Source organism: Lissotriton helveticus, chromosome 12 (assembly GCF_964261635.1).
Source record: "Lissotriton helveticus chromosome 12, aLisHel1.1, whole genome shotgun sequence".
NCBI classification, from domain to species: Eukaryota; Metazoa; Chordata; class Amphibia; order Caudata; family Salamandridae; genus Lissotriton; species Lissotriton helveticus.
The window spans coordinates 129,002,270-129,018,773 of NC_136073.1; the positions used below are offsets into that span (position 1 = coordinate 129,002,270).

The 16,504-nt window shown below is 46.6% G+C and overlaps 3 non-coding genes across 3 annotated transcripts; 2 read left to right on the forward strand and 1 right to left on the reverse strand.

Annotated features, from left to right (window-relative positions):
• Positions 1 to 2,735: 2,735 nt before the first annotated feature.
• On the reverse strand, positions 2,736 to 2,817 carry TRNAS-UGA (transfer RNA serine (anticodon UGA)). Its single transcript has one exon. It is a non-coding gene; the product is annotated as a tRNA-Ser (tRNA).
• An 8,717-nt stretch (positions 2,818 to 11,534) lies between these two features.
• TRNAH-GUG (transfer RNA histidin (anticodon GUG)) lies at positions 11,535 to 11,606 on the forward strand. The gene has a single exon. It is a non-coding gene; the product is annotated as a tRNA-His (tRNA).
• A 4,562-nt stretch (positions 11,607 to 16,168) lies between these two features.
• TRNAV-AAC (transfer RNA valine (anticodon AAC)) lies at positions 16,169 to 16,241 on the forward strand. Its single transcript has one exon. It is a non-coding gene; the product is annotated as a tRNA-Val (tRNA).
• Positions 16,242 to 16,504: the final 263 nt, after the last annotated feature.

The following is a 16,504-nucleotide window of genomic DNA, read 5'->3' on the forward strand; positions in this document are numbered from 1 at the left end:
CTCCTTGAATCCCGATGTCGTGGAGACGCTGCAATAAGATTTCATGATTCACGGTGTGAAAAGCGGCACTCAGATCGAAGAGGATGACTGCCACCGATCCTCCTCGATCCAAGATACCTCTTGTTTCCTCCAGAACTGCCAACAAGGCAGATTTTGTCCCATGTTTGGGGCGGAAACCAGTTTGTGAAGGGTCAAGCAATTGATTATTTTCTAGAAAATTAGTCAGAAGACTGTTGATGTATTTTTCCAGTATCTTGCTGACCCAAGGGAGCAGGGAAATGGGACGGTAGTTACTGAAGTTGTTAATGTCCATATTGGGTTTCTTCACAAGTGCCCTCACCCTAGCCTCTTTCCATGCTGGTGGAACCGTGATTGAGGCATTAAGTACCTCCAACATAACAGGAAGGATGGTGTGGCTAACAGCCTTTAAGGAGCTCGGGGGGGCGGGGTCGCTGGGAGAGCCCGATTTAACCTGCACCATTAAAGTGGCCAATAGGTCCAAGTGTAGCAAAGGGAACTCATCCAACACAGGTGACAAATTGTCTATTATATCCTGCTTGGAGTACTCCAGGATGTCTGCTGAAGTATTTGGAAAGATGGTTGAGAAAGATGAGTAAATAAGATCCACTTTATTATAAAAGAAGTCAGCTAAATCATTACATCGGGCTTGTAGGTCATCACTATTTACAGGGGGCTGGGGGAGTTTAGTGAGGCTTTTTACAATCCGATAGATCTCCTTGGAGTTGGAGCTGGCTTCGGAGATCTTTTGTGTATAGTACCGGGCTTGTACTTTCTTTATTTCCATCTTACAATCCCTGATGGATTTTCTATACAAAATGTTATCTGGGTCAGTATAGCCCAGACACCATTTCCTCTCTAGCCTTTTGCACTTGCGTTTAATATCTCTAAGCTCCTCAGAATACCAGGGGGCCGAGGTCCTAGATCTCTTTGCCCGGGTTGTCTTGACTGGGAGTATGATGTTCAGTGCTCTGGTTATCCAGTTGTTAAATTCATCGTTAGCTACCAAGGGATCTACGTTGATAGATGGTATTGTGGCTTGTAGCTCATCAGCCCACTTGTCTAATGAGAGTTTGGACCAGTATCGTGCGTCCCGTAATCCTGGCATCAGAACAGGGGGTTTGTGAGTGTGCCAAGTTAGAGGGACTAACCAGTGGTCCGTCCACGGGAGCGCAATGGGGTGCTCTGCCTCCAGATCGGGGCAGTTACTAAATACAGGACCCAGCAAATGCCCTTTCATATGTGTGGGTGATAGGACAAGCTGAGATTACTGTAATGCGGACAAATCGGCGATTAGCTCTTGGGCTGTATGGTCACCAATATCCTCAAAGTGCATGTTTAGTTCGCCCAACAGTGTATAATTAGCAGAGGTGGAAGCAAGGTCTGCGACTACTGAGGGCAAAGAATATACGAACTGTCTAACCGAACCTGGGGGGCGGTAGATCAGTGCTCCAGAAAAATTAATATTTGGCGAAAGCTCCAGATTGAAGGACATACTTTACAGTCCAAGAAGGGGCTGGGGGAGCAGTGGCAGGAATAGTTATCTTTGAATATTATTGCTAAACCGCCGCCTTTCCCAGATGAACGGTCTGTCCTTGCTATTTGATATCCCTGTGGCAATGATTGTATTATATCAGGCTCCGAGGATGGGGTTAACCATGTCTCAGTAAGAAAGACTATATCTGGGTTAAGCTCATCAAATAGCAAGGATAATTCTGTTTGGTGCTTAGGTAAGGACCACAATTGAGAAGAAACATCCTAAAGGTATGCTGGGTCCTAGTAATGAGAGTGACTCTGAGATGGGAATGAATATGCTGACATTGGGGGGGCAAATTCAAAGGGTGATAGAAATGGTTGCATACTGCCTTTGCAGGAGGTCTCAGGGTGAGCAGCTCGCTGGAGCTGTATCCCCTTAAATAACCCGGTAGAGGGGCAGGGGTTGTGGCCCCTGGTCCCGTCCGGTCGCGGACGGGCGCAGACGGGCTTGCCTTTGGGGCGCCTCTGGCGCGCCGCCGGCGCGCCCTCTGCGCCCGTCCGCTGCGCTTCCGGGGCAAAGGCACCATTGTGTACTGGTGAGGGCGTGAGGGCGGGAGGGGCTTAGCACTAGTCTGCTATCCCTCGTCTTGCTCCTCACCCAAGATGGCGGGACCCCAGGCGGCACCTACTCGGCTGCAAGGGGGTGGTCCTGGCAAGACTCACGAGTAAAGTGGGCGGACCTGAGTCTGCAACCGGGGGGAAAGACACGCTGTACCTAGCGATAGGCTGCAAGTAAGTTTTAAAATTTTAAAATCCTTATTTCGGCGCAAAATAACAGTGCAAGTTTTTAACAAAAATTAGGAGCAATTTTAAACAATAGTCTCTCACGGCAAGTCCTGGCTTTCCGCCTCAGGACGATGGCAATCACACACCGCACACAATAGACATAAAGGCGACTTTGCAGGAAAACTGGTGGAAAGAAAGGAGAAGAGCACGTCAGAGAGAAGGAGAACAAAGGAAAGGAGAGAGAAGGGTGGGTGTGAATTCATAAAGGACTCGGCAAGTGACTGCTGGATCTAATGCGATGAAATAAGGTCTTATTTACACCTTAGAAGAAGAGTTTGAAAGGCTGATAAAAGGATGTGAGACGTGTCCTAAAAGCTGGAGTAAGACAATGGACATGAGGGGTTGAGAAAAGAGCTTAAAGTCATAAAGAGGATGAGCAACAACCAAAAGTCACACATAGTCGGCAGGATTCGAACCTGCGCGGGGAGACCCCAATGGATTTCAAGTCCATCGCCTTAACCACTCGGCCACAACTACCTAGTGTGAGAAGACACACTGTGCCATTTGAACCCTCTCTTTCGCCACGTATAGTCCTGACAGGTTTTATGAATGTGATTTGATGCATAACTCTTTCAGCAATCTGCATTTTTCGCTGTGAATATGTTCTAATGCACCAATTATTTCACAGGGCTCCAGTGACTGCATCCGCCCCCCCTTTGCCCCTTGCCCCGGACGGGCTCAGGTGAACTGCTGGACTCCCTTCAAAGACAGCGGCGCATTTCACTGATTGTCGTTCATTTCTACAACTCTTAAATCCCATCCTCTGGTGTTACTTGAAGGGTCATCTAATGCCAGCAGGTGGCCGGCTCGCAGTATCCACAGTTAATGTGAAACTTTAAATACAACATTCAAATGGGCTCACTCCTGCTAGAGGCCCAGCCTCACTTGTGGCGGCAGGAAACACAGGACGCGGAATCCACTCAATGCAGAGCATTCAAAATGTCATCCTGTTTCAACACCCTGCGCATGCTCCGAAAGATCTTCCGGTGAATCCCCACCGAAACCAGGAAGACGGTCACCCAGGCCCTCGTCACCAGCCGTCTGGACTACGGGAACACCCTCTATGCGGGAATCATAGCCAAACTCCAGAAAAGACTCCAGCGCATACAGAACGCTTCTGCACGACTCATCCTGGACATCCTCCGCCATGACCACATCTCTGATCATCTGAGAGACCTGCACTGGCTCCCCGTCAGCAAGAGGATCACGTTCAGACTCCTCACCCACGCACACAAGGCTCTCCATGACTTGGGACCCAAGTACCTCAACAACCGCCTCACATTCTACACACCCACCCGCCAGCTCCGCTCGACCAGCCTCGCCCTCGCCACCGTCCCACGGACTCGCAGAGCCACCGCCGGAGGAAGATCCTTCTCCTACGTGGCGGCCAAGACATGGAACTCCCTCCCCATCCAGCTACAGCTGACCCAGGACCATCTCTCCTTCAGGAAACAACTTAAGACCTGGCTATTCGAGCATTAGCGGACCCCCCCCCTTCCCAGCGCCTTGTGACCCTAGCGGGTGAGTAGCGTGCTTTATAAATCTACCTGATTGATTGATTGATGGAGTGATAGTCAGGTCTTCAAGTGGGACAAAAAAACGGGGCGTGGCCAATGTAATTGAGGGCGTGGCTTAAAACACGCAAGCTAAAAACCTGTGTTTAGCGTAGGGTGCCGCCCGACTTATATTTTGGGGTTTCTGTCATTGCATCCAGATATATGATGCAAGAAACATCATACCTACAACAAGTCAGGAATATTTGCTTTGTCACTGGTTGTTAGTTGCATAAGACAAATAAGCAGAAACTATGACTTGTATATAATATTGAAAAAGCTTCCACTTAAAGCCCTGATGACACCACAACAATGTTGCTGCTCCTGAGTTTCAAAAAGAAGGGAAATCCAGAGATAAAATGACTCTCTTGAAAGGATTTCTCTTCCCCTACAACGCTCACCTGGCATGAAGTCATGCCGTAGCTTCTCCACTAGTGAGAAGTGAGCAGTGTGAGCAGCGCACCTCGATGTGCCTGCTGTCACTGCAGTCCAGAAAAACGGTACAAAACAGAGCCTGATAGAGACCCATTTGGAGGCCTCCTTTAAACCAGGCCGTGTGTGCATGCTCCACAACAGCACATCTATACGGTAATTGAGGTTTCTAGGTCCGAATACTTCAGTGTACCGGTGGAGACTGGGGATGCTGCCCAGCACCGGATGAACACATCATTTGGGGCTGAGGGTGTTATATATATATATTTTTTTTAACGTATTATAGAGTGCGAACAAGATCCTGGCGGATATCAGAGTACTATACAGTCAGTAAATGTTACTGATACAGTAAATAAGAGCGAATCAAAACATCTGTACAAAACATATTGTAAAAACAACATAGTAAGATGCAACATAAAGTTTATCTCGTAGCGTGAGACAGAAGGACGATAAAATGTCTAAGTTGCTTAGATGGTCCTTTATCAAAGTCAGGTTGGGAGCACGTGTGCAGTTCGTCTCGAGATTTCTATGGACCAGACTCATGTGAATTTGGCCATGAGAATAGATTTTACTTCCTTTTTAAAAGAATCAATGGAGGGGTTAAGTCTGGTTTCTGGGGGTAAGGCATTCCAAATTCTAGGCGCCATCCCAGAGAAGGTTTGCTTATAAGTTTTCTTCTTATTGAATTTTTGGTGCACTGCTTCATGTACCGTAGAGGGAGGCACGATAATCCGAGGGGGGCTTGAACAAACTGGATGGGGGAGGGCACTAAAAAAGACCCATGCCCCCCTCCCCACTTGATATCCTCCGATGAATGGAAAGCAGCAATGTGGGTCAAGGACATGCACTGCGGAGGAGGAACAACACGTGCCTCCAAGACAAAGGAACTATACCGAACCAAAACCCCACCCAGTGCTCTCAGAGAGAAGCAATATTCAGAATCCAGAAGGAACACACGGGGAATGAAAACAAAGGGGCACTGTACGGCTATGTATTTATGCACGTTCCGCAACTGCCTCTAGGTGCTTTAATATGCCTAATTACTCAACAACACGTCACTTGTGCTGCTAACCTCTGCTCAGGCAAGAGAAATGCTGTGCATTTGTACTCGCAGGTTCATGGCAAACTGTTTCAGAGGACACTCAGCCACAAAGCTATCAGAATGGGTGGTACAACTGTAGATATGTGAATCATAAAATGAAATCAACGTAAGGAAACAGTTCACAGAGCTACAGAGCGAGCGCTGCCAAACGCGTGGCCCTATCGCAGCTTGGTAATGTCGCAATGGGCATATTGTCCACTGGTAATGAGACAACAGGCGGGCACCTCTGAAAAGAGCGGGTCGGGGTTGGAAAAAGGTACTCCTAGATGGCAAGTGGGTTTTTGGAGCCATTAAGATATACGAGTAATCGCTGGTAAACTTTGAATTCTGACACCGCGGGGCTATGATTAGAAATACGGGGAGGTATTTGCAACAGGCCAGCATGGCCTGAGTGGTCCCCCGTGAGAGCAGATTAGGGGTCCCTGGTTTTATGGCATCTCAAGGGCTCCTCTTTAGAAACAGTGGGCTGTGCTCATCAGGGCTAATCCAAACAGCGCACAACGGGGCCGGAATATAATTAAAGGCCTAAAAGCACCCGATGGATGGTCACAGGGGGGTGGGAGCATTGTTAGCCATTAAACAGCTGGAGCGCAATGACACTCCACATGGGCTGGGGGTGGGGCTTAGAAGCAAGAGGCCTGGGGTGAGTAAAAGTTCATTAGGTGCTGTGAGACGGTACAGGTGGTGTAAAGTCTGGGTAGGATCAACAGAGAGAAGATGAAAGAATTGTTCACTATAATATGAGTGCACATGTGAGCGAGGGTGGGGGTGTAGGTCACAGGGGAAAGGAAGTCATTACTAAAAGGAGCTAGGGTTGGTTGATGGGAATGTTTGCGAGGCTAGATCTGCGGCTTGGCAGTTTGGGCTGGACTGTTCCCATGAGGCACAGGGTCAAGACTGATTTGCATATGGCTGGGTTCAAACTGGAATGGCATGGCGAGCAGAACAACAATGGATTCATCACCAATACCAATACCACCACCAATACCACCACCACCAATACCACTAATATCAACAATACCAATACCACCACCACCATAGCACCACCACCAATACCACCAACACCACCAATACCACTAATACCAATACCACCACTACCAATACCTCCACCACCACCAATATATTTGTTTGAACTTCATGAGTGAGAAACAAAGGTTTTGGGACTCTGGTAGGACTTTGCTGCTTACCAACTATATTGTTGCCAGCACAAGATTTATTTTGCCCTGAAGAAGCCCTTGTTTAGGGCGAAATGCATTGGATGCATCTGCTTATTATACTCTCAAGATTGAAAGAAAAGGATCAACAGAGAGAGGATGAAAGAATTGTTCACTATAATATGAGTGCACATGTGAGCAAGGGTGGGGGCGTAGGGCACAGGGGTAAGGAAGTCATTACTAAAAGGAGCTAGGGTTGGTTGATGGGAATGTTTGCGAGGCTAGATCTGCGGCTTGGCAGTTCGGGCTGGACTGTTCCCATGAGGCACAGGGTCAAGACTGATTTGCATATGGCTGGGTTCAAACTGGAATGGCATGGTGAGCAAAACAACAATGGATTCATCACCAATATCAATACCACCACCAATACCACCACCACCAATACCACTAATATCACCAATACCAATACCACCACCACCATACCACCACCACCAATACCACCACCACCAATACCACCAACACCACCAATACCACTAAATCCAATACCACCACTACCAAAACCTCCACCACCACCAATATGACCACCACCAATATATTTGTTTGAACTTCATGAGTGAGAAACAAAGGTTTTGGGACTCTGGTAGGACTTTGCCGCTTACCAACTATATTGTTGCCAGCACAAGATTGATTTTGCCCTGAAGAAGCCCTTGTTTAGGGCGAAATGCATTGGATGCATCTGTTTTTATACTCTCAAGATTGAAAGAAAAGCAATTAAAAAACACATACAAGTAATATTGGACTCTTCTTACACTTTATGAAAGAAGTCTGTTAGTTGATTTTATGTTAAATTGCTATTTGTGCTTATATGTTGCCTCTCAATCCTTGTGTAACATAAGAAATCATCATATAAACTTTATGAAATTACAAAGAAAACAAGGCACTTTCGATAAATGCATTTACCTACATGTGAAACAACATAATTAATAAAGGTAATTAGTACATGAAAAATTGTCAGTCCACAACACGAGTTCTTCACCTTAATGTTTTCTGCTAATTACATTCACTTTCTATTTTAAATCTCAATCAATGTTAATTTTCAATAGTCCACACTCATCACATTTCAGAATAATAATTTTCAAAATTCTAACACTTTATGTAAATACACCAAGAGATTATATGTGGGTGCACTCTACACGTGTGATTATAATGCACTCCTACAAATTACATTTGATTTCCGCTACATCAGAGGGAAGGAGAAAAGGGAGGCCAGTCCGGCTTGCTTTTCTCCTAGAGAATTATTCAGCCCTAACTAAACCAGTCTTGTTTTGCTCTCCTCTTCCACAGAGATTATGGGTCCAGCCCAGGATGCACTTCCTTTTCTATTCTTATTTCCTATAGAGATTGTTAATGGTGTCCAGGCCAGGTCTGGTTCATTCTTCTATTGCAAAGACCTGCCTCGGTCAGTCCTGTTCTCTCTTCTCTCCTTCCATTTAGTTTATCAGCCCTGTCCGGACCAACCCTTCACTCTACTCTCCTTCCTCATATGTCTCAGTTTATTTCTGTCCTTGGTCTTTCTGCACTTGACTCCCCTTCTAAACGTTTTACCAGTAATGCTCATGCGAGCCTGACAGTCATTTGCATAAGTGTGAGCTTGTTACATTATGCATGCTAAAAAGTGTGCACCACAGAAGCATCACTATAAAGAGTTACATGTCAGTACTTAGCTAATCACTTTTGTGCAGATGTATCTCTGGCCCTTCCCTGAAGGACATAAAACTTGAGTGCCGAAAGGTGGTTCAGTTCACTATGTGGCAACATATAAAACATAAATTAAGGGAAGTGGGTGAGTACTACCAGAGTTCACGCACAAAGGGACATGACCCAATTCTTGGTGTGGCATGAACCTATCAGGTGGTTTCACCCAAGGAACACCGAGTTCAAGGCAAAGTTTTTAATACTTAGATGCGTTTAGTGCCTTAGATAAATGTAGTGGTTCCTGGGAAAAAGAAACAAAATCCCAAAGGCTGATGTTGCATTTTAAATATCCGTTCGTAAGTATTTATTTTGTATAAATACAAAAAGGGCAAAGGAACAACCGAACAGCCGACACGTGTTTTGCCCATATGGTGGGCAGGCCAAAGTCTTTTTCACGGCAATTAGTCTTAGTGGATATAATTGCAGTCTCGAAGTAGATGGTTAAGATGAAGAAATGCTTAGTCCGTGTAACGGCAAAACATCCGAGGATGGATAAGGAAATTCGGGACTCTGCGGTCAGAAAATATATTTTAATACTTTTATTGAACTGGCTTGTATTTTCAGTTTTTATTGTATTTTGCTGATGAGATGTACTTCACTGTGAACATGGAGGGAAGCTGATTGCTCGATGCAAAAAGATTCATTGTAATTTGTTGGCCGAGGAGGGGTCAGTACAAAAATGTATGAGTAAAAATGTGATGCCATTTGAAATTGTCCATACTTTTACAATCTGTTAAGCTATTTTTCCAAAACATATATTCTGTTTGTGAATAGTGTGAGTGAGCGAGTTCATCGAGAGTGGTGCAAGTGTGGGGTGCATAATGTGCCGATGTAAGTCTTGGGTGATCTGCTTGAAGGCAATGTGAAAGCAGGGCCCATGTAATTGTCGAATGAGAAGAGTGAGTGGAGTGATTTCAGGGTGGTACCAATGCATGGTGAGTGATGTTCCTGTGTGTGGCACATTGTGAGTGATTAAAGGGAAGGGTGATCTGTGAGAGAGACTGTTGAGTACATTGTGAGAGGAGTTAGTGCAAGTTGGTAATGCGTCCTTATGAGTTCCAGCACTCTATTGTCCCTAAGTGCAGGCAAGGTGAACAGAGTGCCTGTATGAATGCAGGCTGAGATTTGTCTGTGTGAGTGCAGGGTGAGAGGAGGGAGTGCAGAGTCAGTGGTGCGACTCTAGGGGTGAGTGATATGTTTGTTTCCGTGGTGTGAGTGCTGTGCTCATGTGAGTGAAGAGTGAGCTGTGTGAGTGACAGGAGTGCCTATGTGAGTGCACAGTGAGTATGCAACAGTGTGAGAGTAGTGAGAGCATGGTGACCATATTTATGAATTTGAGTGAGGATGAAAGTGCAGAGTAGGGCCGATGAATGCATGGTTAGTGATGTGCGTGTTTGAGCAGGTTTGTAGAATGAGCAGTGAGAGTGACAGGTAAGTGAAGAGTCTGATGAGTGCAGGGTGAGTAGTGTCTTTCTGTGACTGCAGGGCGAGTACAGCGTGATCAGTGCAAGTGCATGGTGAGCGGTGTGAACGTCTGATATAGAGAAACCTCCCCCTCACAGTAATAATGTGTCTCTCTATTCCCTCTGCTCTTCAAATCCCATCAATGCTCACTCTGCCACCTCCCTCTTCCCCAAACCAACTGCTCTTTAAATCCCCGCCCCCTGACCCCAAGCCAAACCCCCCACCCTGTTTAATGTGAATGTCAAAAATAAGAGAACTGTGGAGAAGCTCATTTTATGTGTTAAAATATTTCTCAGGCTAGACTGGCATCCACAAATCCCACTTGTCCTCCCTTAGATCTGTTCTCCATTCAGCAGCTCGTTTCATTTATGGGGCCAAAAGAAGTGACTACATCACACTGATGTTATCCACCCTCCGCTGGCTTCCCATCGAGGCTATAGCTATCTTCAAGACTGCCTGTATCACCCACAAAGCCTTGCACTCCTCCTCTCCTCGCTACCTGGCGAATAAACTGAAACTCTCTGGAGGCTCTAGACCATCACGTAATGCGGAAAATCTACTGCTTGAACCTCCCACTTTCAAGAAGGAAAGATCGATTGCCCAATCCCTTTCAGGCAACGCAATGAGAACCTGGAACTCACTTCCGCCTCAGCTCCGGACCACCACCTCCTCCCAGGTCTTCAAAACGGACCTCAAAGCTCTCCTCTTCCAAAGACACCTCCAAAACTAATTCACGCCCTCTCTATTATCTGAAGGAAGACCTCCCATTACTGAAAACTCTATTCTCCATGACTATGGAAGTGCCTTCCCAGTGTGTTCGTGTGGTTGGAGTGAATGCCATTTATTGCAGTATTACCCTTGTACCTGTGTTTAGTACTCTTTTGTAACATGCACACGCCACTTTTATCTTGTAACACACTGTTTGCTACCTCTCACATTTTGTTTGCTTTTGATACTTGCACAAGTGCCACCATTGCCAACGTAACGTTTGTTCTTGTGCCTCAGTGGCTAGCATATGTTGCAGTATATTACCTCTAATTGTACCTTGTTTTCTCTTGTAACCTGCACCCTTGTCACTCTTTCCTCCTGTAATGCACTGTTTGCTACCTCATGTATTTTGTTTGCTCACAATTGTCACTTTTACCTCATGTAACTTATTGTCTGCTTTTGTAATTTGTTCATTTGTAATTTTCTGTTCCTATTGTAAAGCGCTCTGACGCCTTCAGGTAAAGTCCGCGCTATATAAAAACGCATAAATAAAATAAAATAAGTAGCGTCAACATGAAATGTGTATTCCTTTACCCAAACAACAGTGTGTAAAACAGACTGCAAAACTCAACAGCTTCATCTCTGATATTAAACTGAATATACCTTTTACAATGGTCCCACCCTCCCTCTTGATATTTCTGTCTTTTTTAGTTCTATCTTTTTCCACTCTCCTTGAACAAGGTCACACATCAAACACTCTGGCTGTATAACTATGCTCAGTCACGCCCTGCTTAGCACGTGCACAAGGGAGGGGGCTAACACCCAACGCGGTGAGAAAACTTCGTCTGTGTGCCTAGTATGAATGTAAAGAGTTCTTCTAGTCTTCTGGCCTACAAAGGAAAGATCCATAAGCTACTGTCCACCTATCAGAAATAGCCTTCACACTGTGAGATCCTGTCACGAGTGCATACAGCTGCCAGCTTATAAAAAGTACAACCGGGACGCAGCACGGAGCCCAAGTAGCTCGCCGTGATCGTATAGTGGTTAGTACTCTGCGTTGTGGCCGCAGCAACCCCGGTTCGAATCCGGGTCACGGCATTGCGGGTGGCAATGTCACGGCAGTTGGGCACACAGTTTTTTAATATGAAATTAATTATTATATTGTGTAGAGAAATTATGTAGAGGAATTATAGAAAACACATCTTCACTGTTATCTTATTTACAGCATCGATTTTCACAAATGTTAAACAAATTAAAACAAGCGACAATCCTTGGGTGATACACATTTCACTTTTTTAATAAAATGTTTCACAATCGAAAATATAAGCGACAAACTTTTAAATACACTTTTGTCGGACATACGTTCCTGCTTTGGAGATCGAGAAGAGTTAAAGCAAAGATTTGACTTAAATTCGGAATAGTAGAACAGAGGTCATGTGTACAGACAAAAGGCAAGGGCCTTGGTCAACAGAAACGGATCAAGGGCTGTGTGGCTAATGCAGAAGAAGAGACCCTCCCCAGCTGCAGGGGTCTGCAGGTCACAATTTAGTTGCAATGTGTGAATAGTCAAATTTTTGTAGGGTGAGAGTCCTGTAGTAAGGTGCATTTCTTTAGCTCAGAATAAAGTCCTCATTTTTAGCAATGTATGGGGGCATAGCTTAGCCTTGATATCTATAATATGTGAAGATGGTGTAGTGGCACCGGGATCCAGAGCTGACCACGGAGTCTCAATTATGTCTGTTTATTGATACCCAATCAAGATTGAAACGAGGGCATTTTCTTTGCCTGCTTTAGGGCCCATGCCACCTTGGCTACGTCACTGGCAGCGCAATAGCCAACCCTGTCTTCCTAAGAGGCGGAAGTGATGATAAAGGAAACGTTCTCCATCGATTTCCCTCCATTGGATCTGTGAGTCTGACTGCCACAGCTTACAGATTTTTGAAAATTCACTTCTATGACCTATGACCTGCAAGGAGGACCTTAATCATACATTGTCTCTGATCCCTCGTCCCACCAGAGGCCTGCTTGCCTGTTTGCTGGGATAAAGGTGTATATTAAGGAACCCCCCAGAGGCCCAGAGGCCTGCAAGCTCCCTACCGCCCCTGTCCAGTGACTGCTCCTCAGTGGCCTGTCCCAGTCCCCTCTAAAGGACTGGCCGGACCACTGTTGACAGGTGGCTCATGCCATCTATTGTGTCACACATGGCGGACGGTGTCCTCCAAGTGACACACTTTACTCTTGCAAAAATTGCCACCACCGAGTCACGTGAGAGCAGCCATCAGAATCAGCCGAGTCTTCTGTCTTCTGCACAGAGGCCAGACCTTGGGTCACAGTGAGATTCACCTTGAGCTGAAGATCAGGAGCTTCCATGAAGCCTCCATAAATGCACAACCTCTAGTGGTAGAGTCAAGCCAATGATTAGGCTCCCTGCTGAGAGGGTGCTGGATCCACACAGAAACTTAGCCCTTCAGTGACATTCTCCAAACACGTCTCTGGCAGCCATTAGGACAGAGTTTCGTCTACTTGTGAATAATCATGTGACGGACGAAAGCTTTGATATGCACGCGGGATCATTCTAACTGGAAGGTAGGTCTGGGCTGGCATTGAAAGCAAGTGGACTCACTGGGGCTTTAAGATGAATACTTGTTTAAAACATGGCTTATGAGATTCTTTGAGGACAAGAGAAAATTGAGAATAATTTTCCTCATACAAAGTGTGCTGTGTTCAAGAGTCTGTCAAGAGATACAAGGCTTGGAACATGATGCACTTTGACTAAGAACCTTAAGCAGAGACACTTCTTACTGGGAACACATGAAAGGTTCAGCCATATATGTGCTAGGTTCTCCATTATGCAATTCATAACATATATCTGACAACACATCCAGAAGGAACAGTGAACTTCAATGTCTTTGATCCATCAAAAGGATTTGATCCACTGAAGCACCAAACCTCCAGTGCCAAGGTCCTGCTGTCTGAATAGGAGGATGATGTTGCCCAGAGGTACCAGGGCCGACATTGCATTTATCAAGCAATCTGTGTACGCTAATCAGAACCGAACAAGGGCAAATCAGTTTTATCGCCAGGTCAAGGGCCCGTCTGGAAGAGTCAAGAAGTCTGTGGATATTGAGGAGAGACTCAGCCAACGGATCACTGCTCTCTCTGGTGTAAGAAACAAAAATAGTCAATGATTCAACATGGACATGAAGCAAGGCAGGGCTTCTATAGTGCCATGTCCACAACAGATCTTCTTACTTTACCTCAGACCGGCCACATGGCCGGCCGCTGCCTCTCTGTCCGCTCACTGCAGCCACTCGATCCTCGAATGAAGGAACCAGCATTATGCTTAGTCTGAGCGCTGTGAAGGGGAATGGGGGCCTGGGAATGTTCTGCACCAAGGCTGTAAGGCAGGCTGGGTGGAAAACAAGCAAAGTGTACTTGATTGTCCCTTGCCTCTGGTACAGTCCCCAGGTCATTCAAGGAGGCCGTACTGGTACCCCTGCTGAAGAAACCCGGTGCAGACCCAGCGGTTCTGGCTAACTACCGCCCCATCTCCCTCTTGCCCTTCCTGTCCAAAATCTTGGAGGCTCATGTCACGACTTGCCTCTCGCAATTCATCGAGGAGTCCAATTTTCTAGCGACCAACCAAGCCGGCTTTAGACCCGCCCACTCCACCGAGGCTGTGATTGTGGCCGTGCTGGACAACCTCAGAAGCAATGCTGACAAAGGACTACCCCAGGCACTAGTCCTACTTGACCTCTCGGCGGCATTCGACACGGTGGACCATAACATCTTAATCCATCGTGTCGGATCCGCCGGTGTCTGTGGGGCCGCTCTGTCCTGGATTAAATCCTTCCTAGAGGAGAGGTCTCAGGCAGTCAGCCTGGGTCCTTTCAGCGCTACCAGTGTCCCGTCATCTTGCGGGGTCCCTCAAGGTTCCTCCTTGTCACCCTTCCTTTTTAATTTGTACCTCCAACCCCTCCTTCACTCCTTAGGCAGGTGGGACGTCACCGTGTTTAATTACGCGGATGATCTGCAAATTATTTTCCCCCTCACCTCCCCTGATGCTGTTACCAACTTTCGGACGGCCATGACGCACATCCAGCACTGGATGAATCAAAACCAACTAAAGGTCAACCCAGGCAAAACTGAGCTCCTACTTCCTGGGAATAGTGCCCCTTATTGGGGCCCCCAGTCCTGGCCCATCGAGCTCGGCACACCTCCCTCTCCTGCTGGCTGTGTAAAGAGCCTTGGGATTATCATCGACTCTGGGCTCACCCTTAAGTCCCAGGTGAGTGCTGTAACATCCTCCTGTATGTTCCAGCTATACAGGATACGGAAAGTCGCCCACCTCCTGACGCCCGAAGCCTTGCTGCAAGTCTTAATCGGCTTGGTGATGTCTCGGCTGGACTTCTCCAACTCAATATACCACGGCCTCCCCAAATCCCAGCTGTCTAGGCTACAGAATGTCCAGAACCAGGCTGCTAGGCTGGCCTTTAAAATCCCCAGATGGCAGTCGGCCAAACCCCTTTTACGTCAACTCCACTGGCTACCAGTCAGTGAAAGAATAGTCTTCAAGGTCCACTGCCTAGTATTCAAGGCTCTTACTGGTCCCTCTCCTGCCTTTCGTAAATCCCTCATCACTCCTTACTGTCCCTCTCGCACCTTGAGGTCCACCCACCTTCGGCTCTTAGTTGTCCCCCGCTTCAAACTCACCAGATCTGGGGGTAGCAGTTTCTCTTGTCTGGCTCCTAAGCTCTGGAACTCCCTCCCACTTTCACTTAAGTCCTCCTGTTCCCTTCTTTCTTTCAGGAAATCCCTAAAAACACTACTCTTTTCCCATCTGCATTAATTCTTCTTCTTCAACCTTAGGATCCGATTAGCGCCAGGAAACTTACGGTGACAGTGCGCTCAAGAAATATTATATAACATAACATAACATAACATTGTTATGGGCGGCCCAAGAGGGCCGGCCAAATAGTTATGAGCACTTTAGAGTAGAGCAACCACCCCGCCCCTGCTCTGGCAGTCCAGCCCACCCTGCATCAGAAACCAGAAAAATAAAATGATAATAACGCTGGTATTATCATTTTTAGTTTTCATTTTTTTACACTGCATAAAGCAGTGGGGCGACGCTCCTCTGCCTTAGCGGAGGAACCACCACTGATCCTTCCCCCAATCCCCGTCCGTCAAAGGGAAAAGTTGAAGCAGACAATAGTGCGATGCCCAGGGACCTGCACAGACTATCAACCGTATACCTGGACAACAACCCCTGACCGTGTTACCAGCGCACCCTGCGTGACTCTACTCCACCCCCTAGAACAAACAATCCAGAACAGAGCCATAGAACAAGGCGCCCCCCCACTTAGAGCCCAGGGGGTCAATAGGAGAAGATGTGGTATCAGAGGGCACCCATGCTCCCCTTGGCACCCTGCAGGCGGCATCTTCCTTCCTGCCAATGGAGACAGTTCACACTGAAAGTTTCTAGCTACCCAGAGCAACAATGCTGGTCTAGAATTCATGTGATAAATACAAGGTCTGCAAATAAAAAGATGACAAGAGAAAACATGTAAAAGGCGTTCATAAATTGAAGTTGAAATGTACCATTGCTGGACACACACGTACAAATAATGAGTAAGCAAGTGAGTCTTGGCAGTGTAAAGGTTTCCGTAGTGTAGTGGTTATCACGTTCGCCTAACACGCGAAAGGTCCCCGGTTCGAGACCGGGCGGAAACATTATTTTTTCTGAGCCTTGCCAAACGTAGTCACTGCACTTAGGGAAATATACTGCAGTATAGAAACAACATCCTATTTCCAAACAGAAACTTTTTGACCACGCACTGTCACCTACAAACACACGTACTGCCACATGTAGGCATGAATGTACTGACACTCGGAGGCCAGAATGTGCTTTACACTAGCACGGAACAGTATTCTCACACATGCTCCCAAGGAACTGTCACTCACGGAGATGAACATACTCCCACTTGCAGTATGGG